The sequence below is a fragment of the Chlorocebus sabaeus genome, chromosome 8, assembly GCF_047675955.1.
Source record: "Chlorocebus sabaeus isolate Y175 chromosome 8, mChlSab1.0.hap1, whole genome shotgun sequence".
NCBI classification, from domain to species: domain Eukaryota; kingdom Metazoa; phylum Chordata; class Mammalia; order Primates; family Cercopithecidae; genus Chlorocebus; species Chlorocebus sabaeus.
The window spans coordinates 16,984,173-17,011,838 of NC_132911.1; the positions used below are offsets into that span (position 1 = coordinate 16,984,173).

A 27,666-nucleotide genomic window follows, 5' to 3' on the forward strand; every position below is an offset into this window, starting at 1 on the left:
TTAAGTAAAAATATGTGGGGGAAATAATTGCTTAAGTCTAATAATAGGAATCTCTATTTTTTTATTTTTATTTTTTTATGACTTTTCAATCAGTGTTGACCAGGTCGGCCTCAAACGTGTAGCCTCGCCTCCCTGAGTGCCAGGGCAACCGGCCTGAGCCACCGCAGCTCTAAGGAATCTCTATTTTTTTTTAAAACCTGTGGAAAAATTTTAGATCAGATTACTCACCCTTAGAAATTAGACAAAGTAAAAAAAATTAAAAAAAAAAAAAAGAAATTAGACAAAGTATCTTCACTCATCACTCCCTTGAACAGCGCCTCCTAGCTGTGGGATTGAGGAGGAATCTGGTGTTAAAAGTCCACATGCGTCATTTCTCTTAATGTTATTAATGATAATTCGCATAAGGAATTTTTTTGACTGTAAAAATAAGTTTACTTTGACAGTCTCTATTACTTAAGACATTTAGTCTATCACATAATATCTTTGTAATCACAGTGCTGTTTAAACTTTCAGTTTTTTTGTTCATTTGTTTTTGTTTTTGAAACGGAGTCTCACTCTGTCGCCCAAGCTGGACGGTAGTGGCGCTATCTCCACTCACTGCAACCTCTGCCTCCTGGGCTCAAGCGATTCTCCTGCCTCAACCTCCCAAGTAGCTAGGGTTAGAGGCGCCCGCCACCGGGCCCGCGTAATTTTTGTATTTTTTGTAGAGATGGAGTTTCACCGTGTTGGCCAGACTGGTCTCGAACTCCTGACCTCAGGTGATCCGCCCGCCTCGGCGTCCCAAAGTGCTGGGATTACAGGCGTGAGCCACCACGCCCGGCCTACACTTCCAGTTTTTGATGAAATCCATGGATGGCTTCCTGAGGTACATAAGCTCTGAAAATAGTAATTGGGATTTTGCGTGTGTGTGCTATCTTCTGGAATGAAGTCCCACACCATTTATTAGATTATCTAGGGGAAATATGTCTTGAAGTTAAGAATGATTTAGAATATCACATTAAAATTGTATATGTACTGTGAGGCAGCAATACGAACCTGGCACTTTGCTAAAGTTATTACTAGTAGGTGGGTTAAAGCGACGTTTACTCCAATACTAAGCAAAGTAAGGTGGGCCTTTCTGTCAAACAAAAATAGTAATAGGCCGGGCGTGGTGGCTCAAGCCTGTAATTCTCAGCACTTCGAGAGGCTGAGGCGAGAAGATCGCTTGAGCCCAGGAAGTCGAGGCTCCAGTGAGCCACGATCGTGTCACTGCCCTCCAGCCTGGGCGACAGAGACCCTGTCTCTAAAGACAAACCACACACACACACAGACACACACTTATTGTTAAATTCAGTGCGTGTTTCGCTTCGTATTGGATTAAAATTAACAGGCTTTCACATTGTGACTTTAATCTTATCAGAGACTCCCAAAGTAAACAATAGCACAGTAGGAGAAACCCTGATTGTGTAACTTCTGCTCTTGCTCCCCTGGAAATAACGTCATATCCTATAAACCCACCCCCAAACAGTCGTGACTACCTATTCATGCTACTGGAGTCTTCCAAAATAGCAACTGCACATTATTTATCAACGTTTAGGTTGCATTTGACAAAGCACATCCATCTGGGCTTCTATTTATCATTGCTATTATTGTATTTTATTATTATTTTCTTATTTCCAAAATCTGTCTAGAATGAACAGTAAACGCGGGGACCAAAACCCCACTTAGAACTCTGCTTAGAAGGTTCGGAAATGCCCTCGAGGTTTGATCCTCCCAGGAGAGGACGAATTTTGTCCTCGCGCGCAGCACCGCTTCTCCGGCCCGCGCCCGCCGGCCTAGCCCGGGGCCAGCGCCCGCCCACGTGTGCCCGGCTCCAGGCAAACCCCGCGGAGCCGCACACCGCCCACCCCGGGGATTGGCCAGCGCGGCCGGGGCCCGGCGGGAGGCGGGCTCCGGGTCGCGTTCCGGGAGCGCGGGGGAGGCTGGAGGAGGCGGCGCCGCCTGGCCCCGCGCCCCGCCCCCGCCCCCGCCCCGGGCGGCTACACAGAGTGGCGCCCACGTGCCCAGCCCGCCTTTTGCTCAGCGCTGCCGGCGGGCGCTCCAGTTCGCGGGACCAGCGAGGCGGCGGCCGCTGCTCCAGCCTCCCCTAGCCGCGGGCCCCCGACGCGTTCCAGCCGCCAGCCCATCGCCGCCTTCTCGGCGCGGCCCCCAGCGCAGCCCCAGTAAGTTGCCAGGTCGCCCGCCCCGCCGAGAGGCCGCGGGGAAGAAGCGGGGCGCGGGCGCCCTGGGACGGGTCCAGCTGCGCACAGCTGCGCGGAGGCCGCACTCCAGCGACTTTTCGGCGCGGAGTACCGGGGCCGTGGGCTGGGGCTGAAGCTGCGGACCCTCGTCCTCGGGGCTGCGCCCCGGGGTGCGCCGCGGCTCGTCTGGTCCCTGTGCAGTCGGCTTTGCCGGGGCTTCGGTGACCGCTGAAACTGGGAGAGGGGCTGGTACGGCGACTTCGCGGGGACCCTTGAGTCACTCTTTCCAGGGGGGCTTGGCGCACCCCTCTCCGAGTTGGTAGGCTGAACCTCCCGGACCCGCACGCTGCCGGGGTCCGGTCCCCGAAGTCGCCATCGCTCTCTTGGGCTGCTTGGCTTAAATTAGAAACCCGGCTTGGAGCGCTGGAAGCCCCTTCACCTTCTGCAGGGACCTGGTAACATGGCCCATCTTGATGTTTGTATTGGGTATTTTAAAGTAACTAGGTGCCTTTTAAAATCCGTTTGACTTGGGCAGTATTTTTAAGCCCGTTTCGTGAAGCCCATTTCATGAAACGCTGTTCTTGAGGCTTGGAGAATCTCCGTACCCCTCACCCCAGAGTACCTGTGCGCCTGGAAAACTTTCTTTCGATCGTCTTCTGTCGCTTACATCTAGTCTATGGAGTAAGGTTTTGAGAGATTGTATCTTCAACTCGTTGAAAAGCAATATGCTCAGCAAAAGTCACAATCATACGTGGCTTTTGAAGTGGATATAGTGCCTGGATTTCAAGAGAAAAAGTACTCAGCCTCTTCAGAATTGTATATATTTATGCGAAACTGTCTAAAGCCTTTAGGTGACTAATTTTGGACCAGTAATAAGATTTATCTGGACGTTTGTGCGGAAGCGCTAATCCTTTCAATGAGGGGATATCGTCAGATCTTACTCAAATAAGAGCTCTCTGAATCCTGTCCAGGGCCGCCTGGGTTATAAAATTAGAATGTATGTGGCCTTGACTTGATACTTTTTCATTCTTGCCTGAACCAGTCTTTAAAACTTAATAATTATCTCCTCCGGAAGGCGAAACATTTTGTGTTTGTAATCTTTCTCTAGTAGATGTATAGGATGTGAATATTATATATTATGTACCTTGTTAGGATTGCTTTGTAATTAGTAAATCCTTTTTTATTTTAATTGCACTGAAGCGTCACATGAAATGATCTCTCTGTGCAGAACATACTACTTTTTCCCCCTCCTTTTACTACAGAGTTGCTAGTTGCCCGCTCTGAATTGAATCTGGGAGTGCACTTTATTGTGATTTTTGAAGTTTCCTCCCTTGACCCACACGTTATTTCCATGCTGTGCCTTCATCTGGGAATGGTCATTTACCTTAAAGCATTTTAATCTTTTAGGGTGTGCCATGGCCTTGGAGACCAGAGTAAAGCGCTGTGGTATCTGCAGGGATCCAGTTTGCAGAATCCTTGGCCTCCTAAGCAGTGGGCATAGCTCTTTTCATTCCAGAATCTCTAATCATTCCAGAACTCTCCTGTCACTGGGCTTAGGAGACTGTGAAGGCGAATAGAAACTAGCCGGGGAGACAGGGGAGCTGTGGCAATTTAAAAAGCCTAATTTTACACTGGAGTTTTTCATCTTCTATTCCCATATATCTTTGCCATTTGAACACATGTGCCTGAACATTTTAAAGTTCTCGTTTCTTGCTTTGCATTGCAAACACACTCACCTTTGCAAAGTGGAAGTACCTTGTCCCCATTCTAGGCGGTCTACCTTCTATTCTCTTTTCAGACCTCCTGGCTTAAGCCCTTGTTTCTCCTGGCTGTTATGGCCAGACCCGGAGTCCTCGTTGTGCCCATTTCTTCTCTTTTCAGTCCTTCCTTTTCAAATGTTTTTTCCCAGAAGTCCTCTGGCAACTTCTCTATTTAGCCTAGCCTCTGTCTTCTCTTGTTTTATTTTTCCCTCTCTTTCCCCCTCTCTCTCCCTCATTCCCCCTCTTTCCCTGTCTTTCCCTCCTTCCCTCCTTCTCCCTGCCTCTCTCCCTCCCTTCTCTCTTCCTGTCTCTCTCTCTCTCCCTCCCTCTCTCCCTCACTTCTCTCTCCCCCTCTCTCTCCCTCTTCCCTCCATTCTCTCTCCCCGCTTCTCTCTCTATGTGTTCAGAGCCATCTGCTGGTTTTACTTTGGTGCCCTTTGGTGAACAACTTTCAGAACAGAATCTTGAAAGCACCTTCATGTTGCTTTTTGCTTTATTTTCCCAAACATGTAGATATGAACACATTGATTTTAAAGACTCTTACAGACTACCTACTAGATGCCAAACATTTAGAACAAAATCAAAAAACTTTCAGGGGAATATATTTCTAAATAGTCACATGTTTAGTATTGGGTACATCATTTGAATGCTTTGTCATCCAACTGAATCCTGAAAAACCTAGTTAACTAAGATTTCGCTTAACTGATAGCACTTGTCTAAATGGGCTTGAAAATCGAAGCTGTTAACTCATTTCTAAACCTTTAATCTGAATATTCAAAACCATATAGATACAGCCTTGAATGACAACAGAAAACAATTGTTCTTGTCATTGTCTTCTGTTTTAATAACTTTTCATTTTAGTACCTAATACAGTATCTGTCACATAACACATGTTTAGTATGTCTTTTTTGTTGAGTGAATGCCACTGATTTCAACAGTTTGAGGAAAGACGCTTTATGGTCTTCAAATGTATTTATTCCTTCATTGAAAACTGAGTTTCTACTCTGTACACTAGAAAATCAAAAAAGTAATATGTAACTCTGGTTTTAGAGGGATTCTATAGTTGTGTTTACATTTGGGGAACTCCATTGGTGGATTTTAAGAGTAGTTTTTTATTTTGCTGTACTGTATTGAAAAATACCACCACTTCTAAGCAGGCAATTTCAGAACTGTCTGTGCCACAAAGCAAGTAATTTACATGCTCTCTCTAATACATGAAGGTGATGCTACTATTGCATCATTAAAAGCACATGTGCTGGACATTTTCATTTCACTAGTAGTAACAAATTTGTCTGCACTCCTCTTATATTTCCCTTTTACTTGACTTTCTAGCTCTTGTTTTAGAAGGGGTGCTTGTGGCTGTGGAAATGTTATGGATGACATTGACAAAACCCAGCCAATTGGGGCAGATTACCTGAGGCCAGGAGTTCAAGACCAACCTCGACAACATGGTGATACCTCGTCTCCACTAAAAATACAAAAATTGGGTTAATAGGTGCAGCAAACCAGCATGGAACATGCATACCTATGTAACAAACCTGTGTGTTCTGCACATGTATCCAATAACTTAAAGTAAAATCAAAAATAAAAACACAAAAATTAGTCAGGTGCGGTGGCAGGCGCCTGTAGTCCCAGCTATTTGGGAGGCTGAGGCAGGAGAATCGCTTGAACCCGGGAGGTGGAGGTTGCAGTGAGCCGAGATTGCGCCACTGCACTCCAGCCTGGGCGACAGAGTTTGTCTCAAACACACACACACACACACACACACACCCACCCACACCCTAGCCAATTAGGGGTTCATTTCCGTCAGGCTCCAGCTAGTTAAGGTAATCACAGCATGAGTCACCTATTAATTTCTCTTGTCCATCTTAGGAATGGAAACTGTTACATATCAATCTATGGAAACAAGTAGTATACTGTTAGTTTTCACATTCTTACGGACTTTTTTTTTTCTTTTTTGAGACTCATTCTGTTGTTCTGTCGCCCAGACTGGAGTGCAGTGGTACGATCTTGGGCTCACGGCAACCTCCACCTCGTGGGTTCAAGCGATTCTCATGCCTCAGCCTCCTTAGTAGCTGGGATTACGGGCGTGTGCCACCATGCTCGGCTAATTTTTATAATTTTAGTATAGATGGGGTTTCGCCATGTTGCCCAGGTTGGTCTCGATTTCCTGGCCTCAAGTGATCTGCCTGCCTCGGCTTTCCAAAGTTCTGGGATTACAGGCATGAGCCACTGCACTCGGCCTCCTGTGGACTCTTAAACTTTAAATATTTCTGAGAAAGGCCTCTGCTGCCATTATGTTGACCTCACTGGTGAGTATAATTAGTATTGACTTAAGAAAAGATTTGAGTTAATGAGGCTATTTTAAAGGCTGAATTCGAATATGTGGGTCACGTCTCTGCTGTTCTTATTTAGACTTTTAGTTTGAACCTCTCTCTTCAGAGTTGTGGCTCCCTGTTATTCTGGGTGTGTATGCATGTAATGTGTTATGGAAAATCTTGGAATTTCTTGATACAGGACTTTATACATCCAAGACTGAATCATGAAGCTAGAGCCTTCTAGTGCTGCAAATGTCATGAATTTAATTTTTCGCCATATCCCCATCCTCCTGCAAAAAATAAAATATAAAATTTGTAAAATGAGATAAAAAATGAAAGTAACACCCGCACACCCATTCTGGCACTGCTGTGTACTAACCCCCCCTCTGCACAACTGAGCCTAATCTGGGATTCAGTATTGGGAAGGCGAGTGATGCGAGAACATTCCATGACCTTTGTAACAGGAGCTTAAAAAAAAAAAAAAAAAAAGCCCCGACTGTGTTGTATTCATTTTTGGAATATTTGGTGAACAATACACAACAAAGAATTTTTATGTCCCTTGTTGATTCTTACTAGTTTTTCCCACAGTTGTGGGGAAAATTCTCTTGTTTCCTTAACCCATTTTGGCTTCATCAAGTCTCCCTAAGTTTTCCTACAAGCGTGTGTGTGTGTGTGTGTGTGTGTGTGTGTATGGTGGGAGTGTATCTGTGGCTAAGGTGGGAGGATCGCTTGAGTCTGGGAGGTGGAGGCTTAAAAACAAAGAATGGAGAAATCACATGAGCCCTTTAGTTACCACTCCCATCATTGCTTCTTCCAGCAGGAGACTCTGAAGACCAGCAGGAAAGCAGTGAGCCTTTACAGGTTAGTGTTGATTTCAATCTTGGCTTGCACATTGGAATGGAAAAAGGACTGATTTAAAAAAAATGTTGACAGTGGAAAGATTTGTGCCTATTCCATATTAGAGAGGGAAGAGTTCTTCTGTTAGAAGAAACACATTGAGTTTCGTGTCCTACCATTAGCCTAGTAGAAGAAAAAAATACTTTAAAAGAATGTTTACTGGAGACTTCAGTTCCTATAAGATATTGCTCTTCCATTGTACAAGGAAGGTTTCCATCGAAGTACGGAGTTGAGTATCACTGGTTCACTTTCCAGGTTCCTGGTTCTTGTGAATGTACCTTTTAGAAAATTTTTGATAATCATTCCTGAGAGGTTGGGTGGAGGGGGTTGTGGACAAGAAATTGATTCACATTTTTTAGTCTACTCAGGCAGATTATTTAAAGGAATCCTGGAATGAGTCCATTTCTTCTAGGGGAATCACTTCGCAAGATTTTTGTTCAGTGGACCTCAGGTGCTCCAAATTCTTTAATCATAGTTCTTCACAACGCACTGCTAGAATATCATGATTGGTTCTTACATGGGCAGTAAATAGTATTCATTTTAGGTCTTGGGTTGGGTGGTGAGTGCATGTTCATTATATTATTATTTAAAAATGTTATATAAGTTAATAAAATTTTAAATGAACTTTCCATAAATCAATTAGTAAATAAAAATTTCACAAATTTCTTCTTTGTGTTTTTTCTTCAAGTAGAAAACATCTTTATTTTTATTTTTATTTATTTGTTTATTTTTTGAGACAAGAGTCTCACTCTGTCGCCCAGGCTGGAGTGCAGTGGCGCAGTCTCGGCCCACTGCAAGCTCCGCCTCCCGGGTTCACGCCATTCTCCTGCCTCAGCGTCTGGAGTAGCTGGGACTACAGGCGCCTGCCACCTCGCCCAGCTAGTTTTTTGTGTTTTTAGTAGAGACGGGGTTTCACCGTGTTAGCCAGGATGATTCTGATCTCCTGACTTCGTGATCTGCCCGCCTCGGCCTCCCAAAGTGCTGGGATTACAGGCATGAGCCCCCGCGCCCGACAAAAAACATCTTTATTGAAAGAAATTTTCCCCTTCAGAAGGGTGGCTGTTTCTTTGGATCGTGCCTTTTTTCCTTCCTGAAATTTGCTTTATATTCACTCCCACGATGTTCCTTGTCTGTTCTAGCAAAGGGTACTTATTATTCATACATGATGCTCATAGTTCACAGAATATTTGCAACTTTCCAAGGTACTTGTCCTGATAGAAATTCAAATGGAAACTCTTTGTGATAATTTGTATCAATGTGGGTATGAATTCCTCTGGGAAAAGCCTGAGCTCAAAACTTTAGGCTACTCTGGATGGACTTTCTATTTGCTTTAATGATCATATGAAACAATCCAATTTTATATTTAGGTTTGAATTCACCAGCAAGTTTTAAGTGGTTTCTTTCATTCAGTTGTGATTTAAGCAATTGTTTGGGAGACATCTTTGCTCTTGAGTTCTGGGGAGACCTAGAAGGAACCTACGGTGAGCTTTGACCCTCCATCCTTAGGCCTCAGAAACACTCAGGTGTATTTTGGCCACATGAGGAATTTACCTTTGTTCCACAGCAGCCTATGGCAAGAAAGTGAAATCACATTGGCTGTGATTCACCAAGCGAAGTGAGGTTTCGATTTCAACTCAGAGGCCTGGCATTTTGCATTGATCTGGACTTTCTTGAAGGCATTGATAGAAGAATAACAAACTACTAAGAATTCGGTTTATTGATCATCTTGAAACGAAAGGGGACTGTTGAGTGTTTAGTGAGTCTCAGTGTGGAGTAAGTATCGAGCATCGGCTGTGTGCCCTGTGGGAATGTGCCAGGTGCTCAGTGAGATTGAGGCAGGTGGTAAACGAGATCTTGTGGCTCTCCTGGACTATGGTCAGTTTCGTACAGAGTTCAGTTTCTAAGGAATTGAAACCGTTACCTTTGAATTAGTTGCTCTTTAGATTATTTCACATTTTAAAGTCTTGAATTGCAGTGATATTTTAAAATGTTTATGTAATTCTAATTGGCAGAGCGCAAACGTGATAGAATTGCCAGTGGTTCTTATTATGGGATAAAATTGAGATCATTTTGAATGACCGGAGTAACAATTAATTCTGTCAAGTTTATCGATTGTATTTCTGTATGCATTCCTTAGAGAACCCATATATGTTCACAGTTACTCTTCTACCACGTCTTCTACTCTCTGGTTTTCATCTATATTACCACCTTTTATTAACAAATTTGGAGAAGTTAAAGGTCCTACTCTTTTTAAGTGGAATTGTATTAATATTTACAACTTGAGGGCCATACTGTTTGAGCAGTCTCTGAGATTTAACTGCAACTGTTAAAAGATTGAATAACTGACTCAAACAGGAGAACTAAAGAAATTCAGGTAAAGAAAAAGAAAAGATTAGGTGACGTTTACAGTTTTTTCTAATGAAAGGCATTTGAATGAATGGTTCCCATAGTTCCCTGATACACAGAGAAAGAGCTCCTCCTCCTTTACTCCGATATGTTGGCCATTCTGTTTACATTCACGCCTCTGGGGGAAAGAAGAACTCTTAAGATCAGAGCAGCTGTTCTGTACAGCAGTGACTCCCTTGATGTTTTAGGGGAGTTAAGGATATTAAGTGATGGAAGCATGTACCCCCAATCCTATCCAGTTCACTTCCCTGTAAAAAAGAATGCACATCTGTATGTAAACTGTGCCTCCTCCCTCCGGCAATTTTGTGTAAGATTTCTGGAAGGTCAAGACTTCCTGCATTCCAACCAGTGGGCTACCAGGGTTTCAGAAACCCAAGATAAGAACCCTGGAATGCAGAAACCATTTCAACTTCCCGGAGAAATATCTTAAGAGAGAATCCTGTGGGCAGGATGGGGCCTTCTTGGTCATGCTTCCTTTCCTCTTGCTGAAGAAGACTGCTTATGACCTCCAAGTTGGCGCTGAGAACTGGCTCAGAAGTAGATGCGGCAGTCGGGGGCACTCTGTGAGTCGCAGAGCTGTGGCAGTAACACAGAAATGACCGTTCTCACTAGTGCCATGGTGGACGCCGTTCCCTGGCCTCAAGGATATACTTGACTTCAGTGATCTCCAGCCTCACCATCTTTTTTTCCTCCAAATTCTTAGTTTCATAGATTTCAATGTCTTCCTATGGGCCAGAAACAAATTTGCTTGAGTTTTGGCTGAGATCATTTAAGTTGAGTATTCGTAAATGTATGAAATAAACAGGAAAAAAAAAATGGATAAGAATAGTCAGTGCCCTCTTTTCTTATCTAAAATTGGAGCATCTTTAGCGTGACATTTGAAATCTAATCTTGCCAGCACAATGTCAGTCTGATACGGATGTTCTTGTAGAAATCTCTGAGATTTAGTAAACTCACAGGTGAATAGAACTGAATCATACTAAAGACCAATGGAAGCATCCTTACAGGGCCTTATCCGTTTTTACAATGTAAAATAACCCTTAACTTTTCCTTTTATAGTTACGTTTGTTTAATAACATGCTTAATGAGTAGTAGTGAGACGAAGTGAGGAATTTTAATGCTGATTTAACTGCTGAAATTATCTCTTGCAATATTTGCTTTACTTGTAGCTAGGATTTGTAATGTTTCATTGCAAAAGAGAGCCCTCTTTTAAAGGCATTGTATTTGTGGCATAGTGGTTGTGTAGGTGGAGTAGGACTTGTGTCTGTACAATTCATCAAGAGCATGGCACAGAGCGCTTTTACATGCCATTCAGAGACAGTAGTGGGTGTTGATAAAATTTGTAGTAGTAGAGCTGTGAAAACAAGTGCTGGGCTGGTGCCTGCTTTAAACTTTCTTGAAACTTAGCAGAATTTCATTTTTATAACTAAAATCACTGTTTTCTTTAAAGAGGATTGATGACATGAATAACGCTTGGTGTCCTGGAAATTCGTTTGCTTATATCACTATAAAAATGATGAGACACTGTTGTGGTAGTTGGTTTTGTATTTTAAAGCCTAAACTTCACAGTACATTTAAAACTGTCCTGTGTGAAATTTCAGAGGCTTCGGACATGTTCTTCTGCAGCCTCCTTGGCTGTGGACAGTTATCAAATTTCTGGCACAGTGCTAGACAAATACGGAAGAGAAGTAAGTGCCTCAGAATGACATTTTAGAGCGCTCTTTTTATAGGTTAAGAGACTGAGGTCTTGAGAGGTGTAACTCATCTGAGGTTAGACAGCTAGGGATAGAGTGAAGACTAGAGTCCTAGCATATTGAAAAATCAGACCATTCTGTTTTTGTGAAAACTAATAATTACTAGAATATACTACTTATGTCTAATTTTTTTTTTTTTTTTTTTTTTTTTTTTTGAGACAGACTCTCGCTTTGTCACCTGGCTGGAGTGCATTGGCGCAATCTCAGCTCATGTGAGGTTAGACAGCTAGGGATAGAGTGAAGACTAGAGTCCAAGCATGTTGAAAAACCAGACCATTCTGTTTTGTGAAAACAAATAATAATTACTAGAATGCACTACTTATTTGTGGTTTTTTTTTTTTGTTTTTGAGGCAGACTGTCACTGTGTCGCCAGGCTGGAGTGCAACGGCGCGATCTTGGCTCACTGCAACCTCTGCCTCCCGGTTTCAAGCGATTCCCCTGCCTTAGCCTCCTGTAGACGCGTACCACCACGCCTGGCTAGTTTTTTTATATTTTAGTAGAGGCTGGGTTTTACTATGTTGGCCAGGATGGTCTCGATCCCCTGACCTTGTGATGCACCTGCCTCGGCCTCCCAAAGTGCTGGCATTACAGGCATGAGCCACCATGCCTGGCCTATGTGGAATTTTTAAATTGAGAATCAGTACAATTTTAACTTAAAATTTTTAGATTTTAATGGTTAACTATAATTTATTATATAATATTAAAAAGCTGGAAGTGATTTAAATGTGTGTGTGTGTGTGTGTGCACGCGCATTAATATTATTTTTGTGTGTGTGGAGACGGGGATCTCACTGTGTTGCATAGGTTGGTTTTGAACTCCTGGCCTCAAACGATCTTCTCACCTTCACCTCCCAAAGTGCAGGAATTATAGGCATAAGCCACTGTACCTGGCCTTTTTAAGTTTTTTGAAGAAAGGATTTTGAATGTCCACAATGCAGAGAGATGAAAAATATTTGAAGTGATGGATATGCAAATTACCCTGATTTGATCGTTACATATAGTATATACATATTGAAATATCCTGTATCCCATAAATATGTACAATTACTACATCTCAGTGAAAAAAGAAAAAATACAAATGAATAAATTTAAGAAACTCTTAATTTAGTGATAACATATAATAGAAATATGCCCTAAAGATTTCATAAGTTATTAAATTATTTTTCAAAGAGATATTTGAAGCTAATGAAGTGCATTTAGAAAATTGTAAGTGTTCAGGAAGAGTGGAAGAGGAAGTTTTTAGTTTTTAAAATTTCTTGGAAATTAATTTATTTGGATAAGATATTTTAGTAGAGTGACAGACATTCTTATGATATGAACAAGTTTATTAAATGGCATACTTTTACCAGAAAATGGGAAAATATAGTCTTAATCTAAAAATAAAAAGACTTTAAATATAAGTTCTAAGTCTTCTAAAGTCATTAGGGTTTGAACCTCATAAATGGTGCTTTTAAACAAGTAAGTTCTGTTTGGAGTGCTATTGTGTTTTTTTTTTTTTTTATAAAAAGCTCTTTGAATTTTTTACTTTTTCTGATTATTATAGGTAACAGATGGTTTGCACTTAGTTCAGTGAACCAAACAAAAAAAGAGCAGACTTGGCAGAAAATTTCTGTTGATAGTGCATTTCATCTGTACTGAAATCGATCACATGAACTTTTTGAATAATGAATAACATATTTACATTATTCTGGTCTTTTTTGCTACAAAGTATGAGAGAAATGTGAAGGACAAACAACCTTATTGTTACTCTTGTAAATTATGTAAAATATTTTTGTATTCTTCCTACGTTGCTAACTCTAGGTATTGTTGGATGTCCTGTCTACTTTTAAAAAGGATAAATTGGGCCAGGCGCAGTGGCTCATGCCTGTAATCCCAGCACTTTGGGAGGCCAAGGCAGGCAGATCACCTGAGATCAGGAGTTCAAGACCAGCCTGGCCAACATGGCAAAACCACATCTCTAATAAAAATACAAAAATTAGCTGGGTGTGGTGGCGGGCGCCTGTAATCCCAGCTGCTCAGGAGGCTGCAGTAGGAGAATCACTTGAACCCAGGAGGCGGAGGTTGCAGTGAGGCGAGATTGCACCAGTGCACTCCAGCCTGAGAGACAGAGCAAGACTCTGTCTCAAAAAAAATAAATAAAAATAAACAAATAGTAAAAATGATAATTTAGTCAAGTGACTGAAAGCTGAAAGCCCAGTTTATCTCATTGAACCACTGGTAGCGGTAGTATATTAATATATTAATTTTTATAAAGATTTTAAAAACCCTGAGGGACCCACGTTATTTCTCTCAGTTTTGAAAGTATTTAGTAGAGTTGAAATTTTTATTTATTTTTTTGACTTTCAGTTGATTGGTCGGTGCCACCTTTTGGTGGTGAGCTCCTGTGGTATGTGTTGGTGAAAGATGGAGATGCTGGTTTATAAGGCAGGCGAATGATATCACTAAAGTGGAGGCAGCTCTGGGAGTGGGGGCTGTAGACACCAGCTGTAGTCGTTGGTACCAACAGTAATTGAAAGTTTGAGATGTCTGTTTAAAGAATGGGCCTTTACGTCATCATGTCATTTTAATTCATTGCATATTGGACCAGAGAAATCAGTAAAGATGAACTATAAAGTCTGAAATCTAACGTTTTATGCGTGAATCAGAATTCAGGCTATTTTCAAGAATTGGAAGAGAAGTGCTCATTTTATTGAACTAAGTTTAATTTCCTTTTTATTATTATCATTATGCTTTTGAGACAGAGTCTCGCTCTGTCGCCCGTTGGAGTGCAGTGGTGCAATCTTGGCTCATTGCAACCCCTGCCTCCCTGGTTCAAGGGATTCTTCTGCCTCACCCTCCCAAGTAGCTGGGATTAATTACAGGTGCCCACCACCAGACCTGGCTAATTTTTGTATTTTTAGTAAAGACAGGGTTTCGCCATGATAGCCAGGCTTGTCCTGAACTCCTGACCTCAAATGGTCCACCCGCGTTGGCCTCCCAAAGTGCTGGGAATACAGGTGTGAGCCACCACGCCTGGCGACTTATTATTATTAAGTACAATAAAAAGAGAAACAAGAATGCAGTAATTTTTATTTTTCTTTTCGCCTCCAACAATGTATGCAGAACAGTGTTTTATGGTAGAGAAAAGTAATTTTTTTCTAGTGTTCATTCTTCTAAAACATCTACTGAAATTATTTGCTGAATGGAATCTTCCACGTCTCTAAAGACATGATATGCAGTATGAATAGATTTAGTAAATCATAAGATTCTGGGCTCGGAAGAAGCCTATGTGTTTCATTTCAAGCAGAACCGTATCTACGTATTTCTCATTGGTATGTGCCTTACGTATGTAAGAGTGAATTGAGGCCCGGTGTAGTGGCTCATGCCTGTAATCCCAGCACTTTGGAGGCCAAGGCAGGTGGATCACTTGAGATCAGAAGTTCGAGACCAACCTGAACAACATGGTGAAACCACGTCTCTGCTAAATGTACAAAAATTAGCTGGGCATGATAGCAGGTGACTATAATCCCAGCTACTTGGAGGGCTGAGGCAGAAGCATCGCTTGAACCTGGGAGGCAGAGGTTGCAGCGAGCCAAGATAGCGCCGCTGCACTCCAGCCTGGGTGACAGAGCAAGACTCTGTCTCTAAATAAATAAATAAATAAATAAATAAATAAATAAATAAATAATAAAAGAGTGAACTGGCCTTTTTATGTGTACGAAAGTATCTGCAGAAAAGTCAAAATTGCCTAACTGGTAACATAAATGACAATACTTCCATATTTATAAACAGTAAAATATTGAGACTATAACTAGGAAAAACAGCTGTAGAATCAGCACCCTGGCATCCACATTGGCTGAACTAATTTGCATTCGCACCCATAGTGTAAAAGTGTTCCTATTTCTCCACAGCTTTGTCAGCATCTCTTGTTTCTTGACTTTTTAATAGTCACCATTCTGACTAGCGTGCGATGGTATCTCACTGTGGTTTTGGTTTGCATTTCTCTAATGATTAGTGATGTTGAGCTTTTTTTCATATGTTGGCTGCATGAATGTTTTCCTTTGATAAGTGTCTGTTCATATCCTTTGCCCTCTTTTTGATGGAAGACAGTGTGGCGATTCCTCAAGGATCTAGAACCGGAAATACCATCTGGCCCAGCAGTCGCATCATGGGGTATATACCCAAAGGAAAAGAAATCATTCTACCATGAAAACGCATCCACACGTATGTGTATTGCAGCACTGTTTACAATAGCAAAGACATGGAACCAACCCAAATGCTCATCAGGGAGAGACTGGGTAAAGAAAATGTGGCACATGTACCCCGTGGAATACTATGCAGCCATAAAAAGGAATGAGATCATGTCCTTTGCAGGGACGTGGATGAAGCTGGAAGCCATTATCCTCAACAAACTAACACAGGAACAGAAAACCAAACACTCCATGTTCTCACTCATAAGTCGGAGTAGAACAGTGCGAACACATGAACACCTAGAGGGGAACACCACACACTGGGGCTAGTCGAGGAGTTGGGGGTGATGGGAGGGAGAGCATTAGGACAAACAGCTAATGCATGCGGAGCTTAAAACCTAGATGACGGGTTGATAGGTGCGGCAAACCACTATTGCATACGTATACCTGCGTAACAAAGCTGCATATTCTGCACTTGTATCCTGGAACTTAAAGTAAAATCGAAAAAAAAAAAATCTATAGAAAAAAGTTAAGCATTTTCTTCTTAACTTCTTCATCCCTAGTCCTGCAGTGTTGATGTTTCCAACACTTTTATTTCAGTGCCTAGGAAGAGGTAGGAGTTGTCAGGCAATCAGAAGAATCCTAAGGGCCTTGCCTCTTTCTCAGTCATTGGTTATAGTCATTGTTTTACAAGTTTTTAAATGGAGCTAGGGAGGGCTCAGTGGGTGATTTGAATTAGACTAATACAGTTACTGCTTCTTGAGATTCTGTTATTACATTTGTTGTACAAATTATTCACAGCATAGATAGAATTCAGTGAGTTCAGTTCTTACTCAAGTGATACAATGTGTCGCTAAACAATTAAACATTATACATTAAAATATTGAGTATAAAAAAGCTACTGGCAGGAATAACTGAAGGTGAGGTTTTTCAAGGATAATGATCATTTTATAATTACTGTTAGAAGGTCATAAACTGGGGGCTTTACAATTCTAAACAAAAACCTTCCCACTTGAAAAAAATTTCCATTTAAAATTTAGACTCTGAAAGTTAAAATGTAGAGGGTTGGAACCCAAGCTAGGGCTGGCCACCAAAGTTTATGTTCTTTCTACACCCCACCTCCTAACACACTGATACTATGGAGCTGGTGATTTCACAACATAATCTGTCTTTTTTTTTTTTTTTTTTTTTTTTTGAGACGGAGTCTTGCTCTGTCGCCCGGGCTGGAGTGCAGTGGCCGGATCTCAGCTCACTGCAAGCTCCGCCTCCCGGGTTTACGCCATTCTCCTGCCTCAGCCTCCCGAGTAGCGAGGACTACAGGCGCCCGCCACCTCGCCCGGCTAGTTTTTTTGTGTGTGTTTTTAGTAGAGACGGGGTTTCACCGTGTTAGCCAGGATGGTCTCGATCTCCTGACCTCGTGATCCACCCGTCTCGGCCTCCCAAAGTGCTGGGATTACAGGCTTGAGCCACCGCGCCCGGCCAATCTGTCATTCTTTAAGAAAATAATCTCATTTGGAAATCTTTTGTGTACTTGCATGAAGATAAATTCTAAACTTTGCTTCTTCTTTAAAGACATAGTTGTTCAGTGGCTATGGAATGCTTCTGCAGTGCAGAACTTCTCTTTGTACTTAGGTAGAGACATATACAAAAAGGGCATGCATGTCCTGTGAGATCTTAGAACATATATTCTACGTCAGGCTTGTTAGTGTTTGTCTGTCTACGTGGAGTAACAAAAGATACGGCTTTTTTTCAAGGCCCTGGAGACACACAGGCCAAAATCCAACATTAAAACAGAACCCTACGCCAGGCACAGCTCACCCCTGTAATCCCAGCACTTTGGGAGGTCAAGGAGGGTGGATCACCCGAGGTCAGGAGTTCAAGACCAGCTTGACAAACATGGTGAAACCCTGTCTCTACTAAAAATACAAAAATTAGCTGGACATGGTGGCGTCTGCTTGTAATGCCAGCTGCTTGGGAGGCTGAGGCAGGAGAATTGCTTGAACCAGGGAGGTGGAGACTGCAGTGAGCCGAGATCGTGCTACTGCACTCCAGCCTAGGTGACAGAGCGAGACTCCATCCCAAAACAAACACACACATAGAACCCCAAGTGGAGTGGGGTAAAAAATATATAACCTTTCTTATCCTTCATGGTGAGTTTTTTCCCCCCGTTTTTAAAATCACGATTAGTAGACATAACACAAAATTTACCATCTTAGCCATTTTTAAGGGTTCAGTAGCATTAAGTACATTCACATGGTTGTGCAACAGATTTCTAGAACTTTTTAATCTGGCAAAACTGAAACTCTGTACCCTTTAATCAGTTTCCCGTTTCCCCTTTCCTTCAGCCCTGGGCAACCACCATTCTACTTTCTGTCTCTATGAATTTGACTGCTCTAGTAACCTTATACATGTGGAATCAGACAGTGTTTTCCCTTTTTGTGGCTGGATTATTTCACTGAGCATGATGTCCTCGAGGTTCATCCGTGTTGCAGCATGTATCAGAATTTCCGTCCATTTTGAGGCTGAATAATAGTCCATTGTATGTATAAAGCACATTTTATTAATCCATTTATCCATGATAGACACTTGCATTGCTTCCACCTTTTTGTAGAATGCCTTTTGTGATTACTTTCATGAACGATGCTACGTTGAACGTGGGTGTGCAAATATCTCTTCAAGACCCTGATTTCAGATTTTTTGATCATGTGGCCAGTAGTAGAATTGCCAGATCATATGCTAATTCTGTTTTTAATTTTTTGAGGAGCTGCCATATTGTTCCCCACAGCAGTGGCTATTTTACAGTACTGTGGACACAAGGATTCCAATTTCCCCATATCCTCATCAATACATGTTATTTTCTGTTTTTTTTTTTTTCTTTTTTTTTTAGTAGTCATCCTTAGGGATACTAATTATAATTACAAGTTTGCTCTAAACTGAAACAAAACACAAAATCATCCACTTTACCTCCATTCACACAAAAGGAAGTTTAAAACCTGCCTGGTTATGTTTCTATGATTTTAAAAGATAGAAAAATTTCCATTTATTTTAAAAGAGAAGATTTTATCTTTCTTATTTCAGTGAAACTTATCACAGGATCTCCAGTGCCTTTATGCTGATTACTGTTATGATTCTAAGATTTGAGATAGTTGTGATTCATAAATTTGAACTAGTAGAATCTGCTGAGATGAGGCCTTAATTGATCATTTTTATAAGACATCATTTTTAGCTGAATCAAATGACAGTGAAGCTAGCCTAAGAAATGACTGTGGAATCTAAGAAGCAAGGCAAGGACATTTGACCAAGCAAAATTTACTTGTGTCCCACTACAGCAGCTCTAAGAGGGAAAGTTTCATTCATTCTCAGATTAAGTTATAGGTAAGTAGTTTACACCAGAGCACATATTGCCAAAACCCTGCATCCCACTCAACGTTTCTACCTCTAAAAAAGTGGCAGTAAAGTTCTGTTTATTCTGAGGATCAGTTATCTTCTGTATTCATGTGTATAATGGCGTGGATTTAAAAATAATCTGGGCAAATTTCAACTGCAAATAGTATGTAAATATCAATGACATGTAATAGTCTTAGTTCTTCTCTACAAGGGTATATGCTCAGCCCTTATTGGGAGTAAAAACACCTGTGCACATTAGCAAGGCTTCCCTGACCTCACAGAGTCTCTAAGTAATTTGGTCCCAGTTCCCTGGATCCAGGTAATTAACAGAAATGAATGAAACACGCTAGTGCAAAATAGAAAGGGATGGTGGCAAACTATGTTAAACCAAAGAGGGATCAATTAAAAAAAAAATACAGTGTGTCCCAAAACACGCGTTTGAGCTGGGAGCAGTGACTGATTCAACGTTTATAGAGAACCCTGTGGAGTCCTTGACATTGTGGAAAGAATAGAAGTAGAATGAGCCCAGAAAACCCGTGTTTTCATTTTAGATTTCTTTAAATACATCAGAATGCAATATTTTCCCCTTCTCAAAAATATATCTAGAAAGAAGGAGATGGGGAAATGCATAGCAGCCATTGGTGGAAGTTAACCCTGGAAGCTAATTCTAGAATAACTTAAAAATTTCAGTTGTCCGGGTTTCCCTTTTATAGCTGCTCTGAGTAGGATGGAAATTCAATTTTGCTTGGTAGAAGGTCCTTGCCTCGCTTCTTAGATTCCACAGTGATTTCTTAGGCTAGCCTCACTATCATTTGATTCAGCCAAAAATGATGTCTTATAAAAATGTTCAATAAATGTCTCACTTCTAAGCAGATTCTACTGTTCAAGTTTATGAGTTACAACTACCTTAAGTCTTAGAATCATAGCAGTAATGAGCATAAAGGCAGTGGAGACCTTGGGATAAGTTTTACTGAAACGAGAAAGATAAAATCTTCTGTTAGTTTAGAATATGAATATTTCCAGTAATTGATACTGTCATTGTCTGGGCCAAGTGGGTAAAACAGCATTTCTTTTATGATCTTACTGTAGGAAATTGTTTTATGTAACGAGGAGGTACACTGGTAGAGCTATATTGGTAAAGGTTGTGCCTGCTCTGTTGAATTAAATATTCCTTGCAAGGGTACCAGGGAAAGGGGAGGGACTTTATCGTTGCTAACCCTGAAAAAAGATTTGTTGCATCAGATGAACCTTTAAACTTAAGAAACGTTTACCAACTCAATATTTATTTGATCTAAATAGTCAGTATGTAATGGTGTAATACCCCTGGTACTTTTCCAAAGTCGTCAATAATGAGGGCATACCTTGTGGTTGTTCATTTTTTAGTCCCTGTGAATTTATTTGATTGCCTTTGATTGCCACATTTGTTTTTCTGTTTTTTGGCCAGAGTCTCGCTCTGTCTCCAGACTGGAGTGCAGTGTCGTGATCTTGGCTCACTGCAACCTCCACCTCCCAGGTTCAAGCGATTCTCCTGCCTCAGCCTCCTGAGTAGCTGGGATTACGGGCGCATGCCACCACACCCAGCTAATTCTTGTATTTTTAGTGGATGCTTGGTTTCACCATGTTGGCCAGGATGGTTTTGATCTCCTGACCTCGTCATCCGCCTGCCTTGACCTCCCATAGTGCTAGGATTACAGGCGTGAGCCACTGTGCCAGGCCTGATTGCCACTTTTTTGAAGGATGGGGATGTTGAGTGGGGTGGCAGGTTTTTGGCAATGTGTGCATTGCTGTAATCTATCTACCCATATCTGACTGTTGGTTTATACAATACAGAGAACCATGGGCTAAGTCTTATTTTTTCAGCTACAAAATAAAAATCCTATCATTAAATCTTAGAATCTGAATTGGCAGATAATCTTGTGTAATGCCCTTCTAACTAAAACTGGTTCCACAAAATTCCTGAATCAACTGTCCTCTGTTTTAGGTAATGACAGACATCTGCTGCCTTTAGAGGTGGCAGCTTCCTATGGGTAGGAACACTTTTTGTTAGGGAGATATGCATTTTATTGGGTCAGTGCCTTACTCTTTTTATGTCATGTCCTTTATTTGTCGTTTTGTCTTCTGAAGTAAATACATAGGATCATTGCCTTCTTACATCTTGCCATTCACGTATTTAAAGAAAGTTTTCGGCCAGGTGCGGTGGCTCACGCCTGTAATCCCAGCACTTTGGGAGGCCGAGGCCGGCAGATCACAGGGTCAGGAGATCGAGACCACGGTGAAACTCCGTGTCTACTAAAAATAACAAAAAATTAGCCGGGCGTGGTGGCAGCGCCTGTGGTCCCAGCGACTCAGGAGGCTGAGGCAGGAGAATGGCGGGAACCTGGGAGGCGGAGCTTGTAGTGAGCTGAGATTGCGTCACTGCCCTCCAGCCTGGGTGACAGAGCAAGACTCCATCTCAAAAAAACAAAAACAAACAAACAAACAAAAAAAAAGCGTGCGATAAAGAAAGTTTTCATCTCTTTTCTATGTCTTTTTCCCTAAGAATGAAAAGAAACTAAATATAGCAATAATACCTATTCATGATTCTAAAACTTTTTTCTATTTGTCAGATACTTTGCTCATTCACTTATTCCTTGTGATAGTTCTGAGATATCTGTTTTATTAAATTAAATTAATTAATTTTTTTTTTTTGAGATAGAGTCTCGCTCTGTCGCCCAGGCTGGAGTGCAGTGGTGTGATCTCAGCTCACTGCAACCTCTGTCTTCTGGTCTCAAGCGATTCTCCTGCCTCAGCCTCCCAAGTAGCCGGGATTACAGGTGCACCACCACACCCGGCTAATTTTTGTACTTTTGGTAGAGATGGGGTTTTGCCATGTTGGCCAGGCTGTTCTCGAACTCCTAACCTCAGGTGATACACCAACCTTGGCCACCCAAAGAGCTGGGATGACAGACGTGAGCCACCACACCTGGCCTGTGTGTTGTCTGTTTTAAAGATGAGAAAACTGAGATGCCAGTGACTTGTCCAAAGACACATGGGTGGTAACTCCTAGAGATTATTAGCTAGCTCAGAGCTTGTTCCCTCTTTGGGCCACATCTGTACCCTCGCTTATTATACCTGAACACCTGCAGTTTCTTTCATTGCTCTTTAAGTGATGACATGGTCTCCCAGGACCCCTCATCCCATCCAGATTACTCTTCACTGAACATACCTGGTCAGCACTTAAGAAAAAGATGGATGCCAAGCACGCATTGATTCAGGAAATATTTGAGTATCTGCCGTGTGCCAAGCACTCCAGATATTTGGGTTATACCAGTGAGTATAGCAGTCAAGCAAATCCCTGCCTTCGTGCATTATACACTGAGGGTTTATGTTGTGGCTTAGTCCCTGTCCCCACAATCAACACTGAAGAGGACTTTGAAACAAGGGACAGAAAAGTTGCAGGAGCAGGTTTGTGCTGTTAAGGTGTTAAGGTGGGAATTCTATACGAAAAGTTCAAATGATGTATTAAATATGGATCCAGTATCTCTGCTCACTCCCCCTTTGCATCACTTTAAACACACATTCCTCACGTGGATTCAGAAAATAATGTTGACTTTAACTGATTTATACTCATTTATTTCTAGGCACAAAATGAGACTAAACAAAAACTTGGCAATAGAAGGAAGAGGTTCCTGATGTTATCAGAGGTCATTTGAAATAAAATCCAGGCAAAATGAAAACACGAAAGATGTGATTTGTAGGGCCAGAAGACTTTGCTTGCTCTGAAATACGTTTTGAATTCAAGAATATGAAGAGAATCAAGAATATTAGAGATTGAGAAGCCGAGAGATGGGTTATAAGTGAACTAGATAAAGTGTAAAATGCACACAAGTGTATTAGAAAATGTTATATGGTTCAGTGAAGGCTGTGAAAATCTTCAGCTGCTTCTTGTAGGTAACCTTCTTGTATTACATTATGGGAGGTTTTTCTAGCTTAGAGGTATAAGTTTTAATGTATGTTGGAATTTTTAATACAGACTTAAGTCCTGATGCATATCTAGTATCTTTCTTTGTCGTTAAACATTGACTTTCCTCTATTGCTTACATTTAATAACTATTACATTTTCAGTTGTAAGGCAGTAATAGTTCATGAATTTGAAAAGTTAAAATCTATTGGAGATGAAGTTTTAAAATTCTGACGTCTTTCAAATATATTTTTGGTAACGTCTTGATGACCTTCAAATTTTCTTTCATCAACTGAGTGTTAAGGGGCTGCCGAGAGACTGGGAACCACTAGCATTCGGCTTCTCACTGCTTCTGGGTTATGCAGCATGGAAGAGAGGGCATGGAGTTTGGAGCCACACAGACCTGAGGTTCAAATCTAGCTCTGTGATTTTGAGAAGTTCCTTAACATCTCAGAGCCTTAGTTTCATCATCCAAAGATAAGATATTTCTCCCGAGGTGGTTGGGAGGGTTAAATAAAGCGTATCAAGAGCCCAAGACATAATAGGAGAGCAATGACTAGTCTCTATTATTAATTTTTATTTGTGTGTATCAAAGTCTGGGGTACAATGGCCTTGCTTAAAAATGGAATCCCCTTTCCTTTGAATTACTTTTTCTCCCCATATGATAGTCTCAAATATTTATTCGTTTTTCTTTTTCTTTCTTTCTTTTTTTTTTTTTTTTTGCCCAATATCCAAAAGTAAAGGAAACAATATTCTGCAACTCCATCGATTCTGAGTTTCTCTTCGGTGTGCTATATTCAGCTAGATGATGTCATCATCAGCTAACATTGGCTTTTCACCAGGCTGTGGTGACAAGTTTCTTTCCTTAAGGCACATTCTGGAATAGTGTTTCATCTCAGTTTAGAATGTGTACTTCATAACTGGACTATTTATTGGTAGGAACTGCCTGTGCTTCACTTTCTGGGATGTGCCAGTTAACACTTTGCTCATCAGAGCGCTCTGCTTCCTCAGCCTAGTGTTCATCATGGAAAACTTTGAGCTCTGGAAAAATGTAAACTTTATGTTTGTCTCTTTGGATGGTGCAGACTAATCAGAAACTTCAGTGGCCGCAACAGAACGACATCATTAGCAAAAAACAAAGAAGTTTTGTTTTTAATTGTAAAACTTCATTACATTGCTTCTGAAATGCTAATGCATGTTATATTCGTTTATGGAGAGTCAGACAGACTTGATTTTGTCTGACATTGTCCTGACATTGGTCTGTACTAGCATCTTAGTCAGCTTGAGCTGTCGTAATAAAATACCATAGACTGGAGGCTTAAACAACAGACATTTATTTTTCATTGTTCTGGAGGCTAGGAGTTGAGATTATGGTACCAGCATGGTTGAGCTCTGGGGAGGGCTCTTTGCCTGGCCTGCAGATGGCAGCCTTCTCCCTGTGTCCTCGCTTGATGGAGAGAAAACACCAGCTCCAGGCTCTTCCTCTTTTTATAAGGACACTAATTCCATCATGGGTGCCCCACCCACATGATCTCATCTAGCCCTAATTACCTTCTAAAAGTCCTACCTCCAAATACTATCACATTGCAGGTCAGAACTTCATAGGAATTTTGGGGGAACACAAACATTTAGTCTGTAGCAACCAGCTAGTACTTATCCTCTTTAAGCATTGGTTTTCTGACCTACAAACTAAAGATAATAAAAGTACTTACCTCATAGGGTTGGTAGGTAATTCAGTTAGGTTAATATATGTAATGCACTTAGCCTGGTTCCCAAAACCTAGTACATGCTTGATAAATGCTAGCTCTCAGTAGTAACACCAGAAGTAACTCATAATGATGGTAGTATATTTTAGGAGCATGTCTCATTCCAGGAACTTACCAGAACTCTTCTGAAATTATAAATTGATGATTGAATTCTTTTTAAGCGATAGTAATGAGAATCTCTATCTTCATCCATATTTCTGTCACCATTTTCTCTTCCTAGGCTAATTGTGAGCTTCCTGTATCTGAATCCTGTTCCCTTCAGCCCTTTCCCTCTAGGTCAGCCTTACCTGAGGCTGTGGAGCTTTGGGTTCTTCTCACTGTGACCTTGCCATATACTTAGGTGCTTGTTTCTCATTGCCTGAGGCTCCCTAGTCTTTGCTTCAAACCTTCACACTTTTTCTCTAACTTTTCACCATACCATATCATCATCTCCTTCATTTACTTCAGGGTCGCTTACATAAAGAGGATGAAAGTTTCTTTGGGGCTTCTGAATAAAGGTGGCCAGGTTCCTAAATCTTCACATTCATCTTGCCAAGCAGACTTCTCTGATTACCTAAAATATTCTTTATGATCTCTCCTCCATAAAACCTTCTAGAATGATCCACGGAGAGCACCCTGCTACTGCTTCTTTGAACCCTGAGAATGGATTCAATTTTGTTGTCTACCAGTAGACCATCTGATTAATTGAAACATCTTATTCCCCAACAGTGAGTTGAGAAGAGTTTTCTGTGAGAAAGAATTAGTGGTGATCAGAGTGAAACATACATGTTAAAGCTGTATTATACTTAGTTTTGAATGCTCTTTGATACTGATTTGGGGCATTTTGAGATTTCGATAAGTGATAAAAGCATTTTAAATCTTAAAATATAGGCTATGTGTAACCAATTACAAATATATTTCAGGGAAGAATTATTAAAGGGAGAAACTTTTTTATTGTGGCATATGTTCCAACAAAATATATTTTAAGACAGTTATCTGAAGCATAGGGGTTCTTGAGAATATTTGTGTTTGTGGGTGTGTGTGTATATATATATATATAATGTGCACACACATCCTTTTATAAAAAATATGGCTGGGTGCAGTGGCTTATGCCTGTAATCTCAGCACTTTGGGAGGCCGAGGTGGGCGGATACCTGAGGTTGGGAATTTGAGACCAGTCTGGCCAACATGGTGAGACCCCATGTATACTAAAAATACAAAAATTAGCTGAGTGTGGTAGCAGACGTCTGTAATCCCAGCCACTCAGAAAGCTGAGGCACGAGAATTGCTTGCACCTGAGAGGTGAAGGTTGCAGTGAGCCAAGATGGCACCACTGCACTCCAGCCTGGGCAACAGAGTGAGACTCTGTCCTTAAAAAAAAAAAAAAAATGGGGACTTTTCCAAACAGAAATTTACTTTCATTACAAAACAGTTTCATGGAGGAGATGGGAGATGAGAAGGACCTTGAGAGAATAAAAGGGTATGTGTAAGTAGAGATGAGCTTAAGCAGAGGATATTTTTAAATAGAGCGACTTTTTTATTTTGTGCTCCAGTATTGATTTGTGACTACAAAACAGAAGAAAAAAGATATTTAAGTATCTTAAAAGCAAATCAGTTCTGTTAATTGCTTTAAAGTTATTTAGATTTTTTACCTACAGCTAAGGTATATGTTTCTGAAGTGACCTTTTATAAATCTTTTTCAGGCTTAGCATTTCTTAGTTGTGATTTCATTTAGAAAGAAAACACATAGTGCCATAATGATAGTTACTCTTGCTGATTTGTTGATATTATTGATTAGGCTAATATACGTAAGGTAACTACATTTTTCTTCTGCTGTTTCTTTTTGGTAGTCCTTGAGCCATTTTAGGGTACTTGCTTTCTAAAAAGAATATATTTAAAATATGAAATTGTATATTTTGATAGAGGGAGGTCAAATAAATGTTTATATTTCAAAAAAAATGAAGGGAAATACTTGTAGAGCTTAGGCAATGCTTGATATACCTTGTGTTTTCCCCACAGACAAAAAAGCTTATAAATGGCCTATGTTGGTTCTTTGGAACTGACGGCAAGAGAACAGAGTGTAGGATTGTAAGAATTTACGTCAGATTAATTTGGAAGGAGTTCCTTGATACTTAATTCTAGGCACACTGTCTCTGTCTCATTAATTTCTATAAACGTCTTCGTTAAGGAATTACACTGAGGGAGTTCTGCTGTTTCATCCACACTCATCCCTGCCTGCCATCCATCAAGTGCTTCTGGAATTCCATGCTTGGATCAGACCACCCTGTGAAGACAACCGTGGCAGGAGCCAGATTGGGGCCAGTAGCCCCGGAGAGGGACTCCTCACAGGGAGACGTGGCACTGGGCTGTGGCCTCTTTTCAGCTTTCCGGCAACAAGCCTCTCATTAGCATGGGGTGCTGAGGTATGCTTGGCTAAGGAGGAAATCTCAAGAGCCGAAGCCTTGAAGAAAATCCAGCTCTTGTGTCTATGCCCAGAATGATACATTGCTAGCATACAGCCAGCTGCAAAAGGAAGAAATCAGACCCAAATGTGGAAGCAAGTTTCTTAATGCCCTTGTTTCTCTGTTTAAAGTTTTCTCTCAAGCCGCTTCCACAGGGAGCTGATACCCAGTGGCCAATGCTTAAAAAAATTGTATTTGGAAAGTTCTTTTAACAGACGCTGCAGAATCTTACTGAGACTGTGTCCTTAATGACTGTAGTGGCTATCTGGCAACACAACCTCCTAGGTAAGAGGAGGAAAATGACCCAGGCTATATGCATGCATTCGTTTGTTTTCACACTGCTGATAAAGACATAACCCGAGATTGGATAGTTTATTTTAAAAAAAGACGTTTAATGGACTCACAGTTCCATGTAGCTAGGGTGGCCTCACAATCATGGCAGATGGCAAAAGGCACGTCTTACAGGGTGGCAGACGAGAGAATGAGAACCAAGCGAAAGGGATATCCCCTTATAAAACCATCAGATCTCGTGAGACTTATTCCCTACCACGAGAACAGCGTGGGGGAAACTGCCCCCATGATTCAGTTATCTCCCACGAGGTACCTCCCA

The 27,666-nt window shown here is 41.2% G+C and overlaps 1 protein-coding gene across 3 annotated transcripts in view; it reads left to right on the plus strand.

Moving 5' to 3' along the window:
- Nucleotides 1-2,059: 2,059 nt before the first annotated feature.
- The window catches only part of SLC7A2 (solute carrier family 7 member 2), a 74,570-nt gene continuing 48,963 nt past the window's right edge, over nucleotides 2,060-27,666 (plus strand). The window contains exons 1-2 of one of the 3 annotated variants that reach the window (XM_007961734.3): nucleotides 2,060-2,201; nucleotides 7,115-7,158. The gene's annotated coding sequence lies outside the window, so the exon portion shown is untranslated. The remainder of the gene's footprint in view (nucleotides 2,202-7,114; nucleotides 7,159-27,666) is intronic. The other 2 variants (XM_007961735.3, XM_007961736.3) reach the window with 2 other exon arrangements.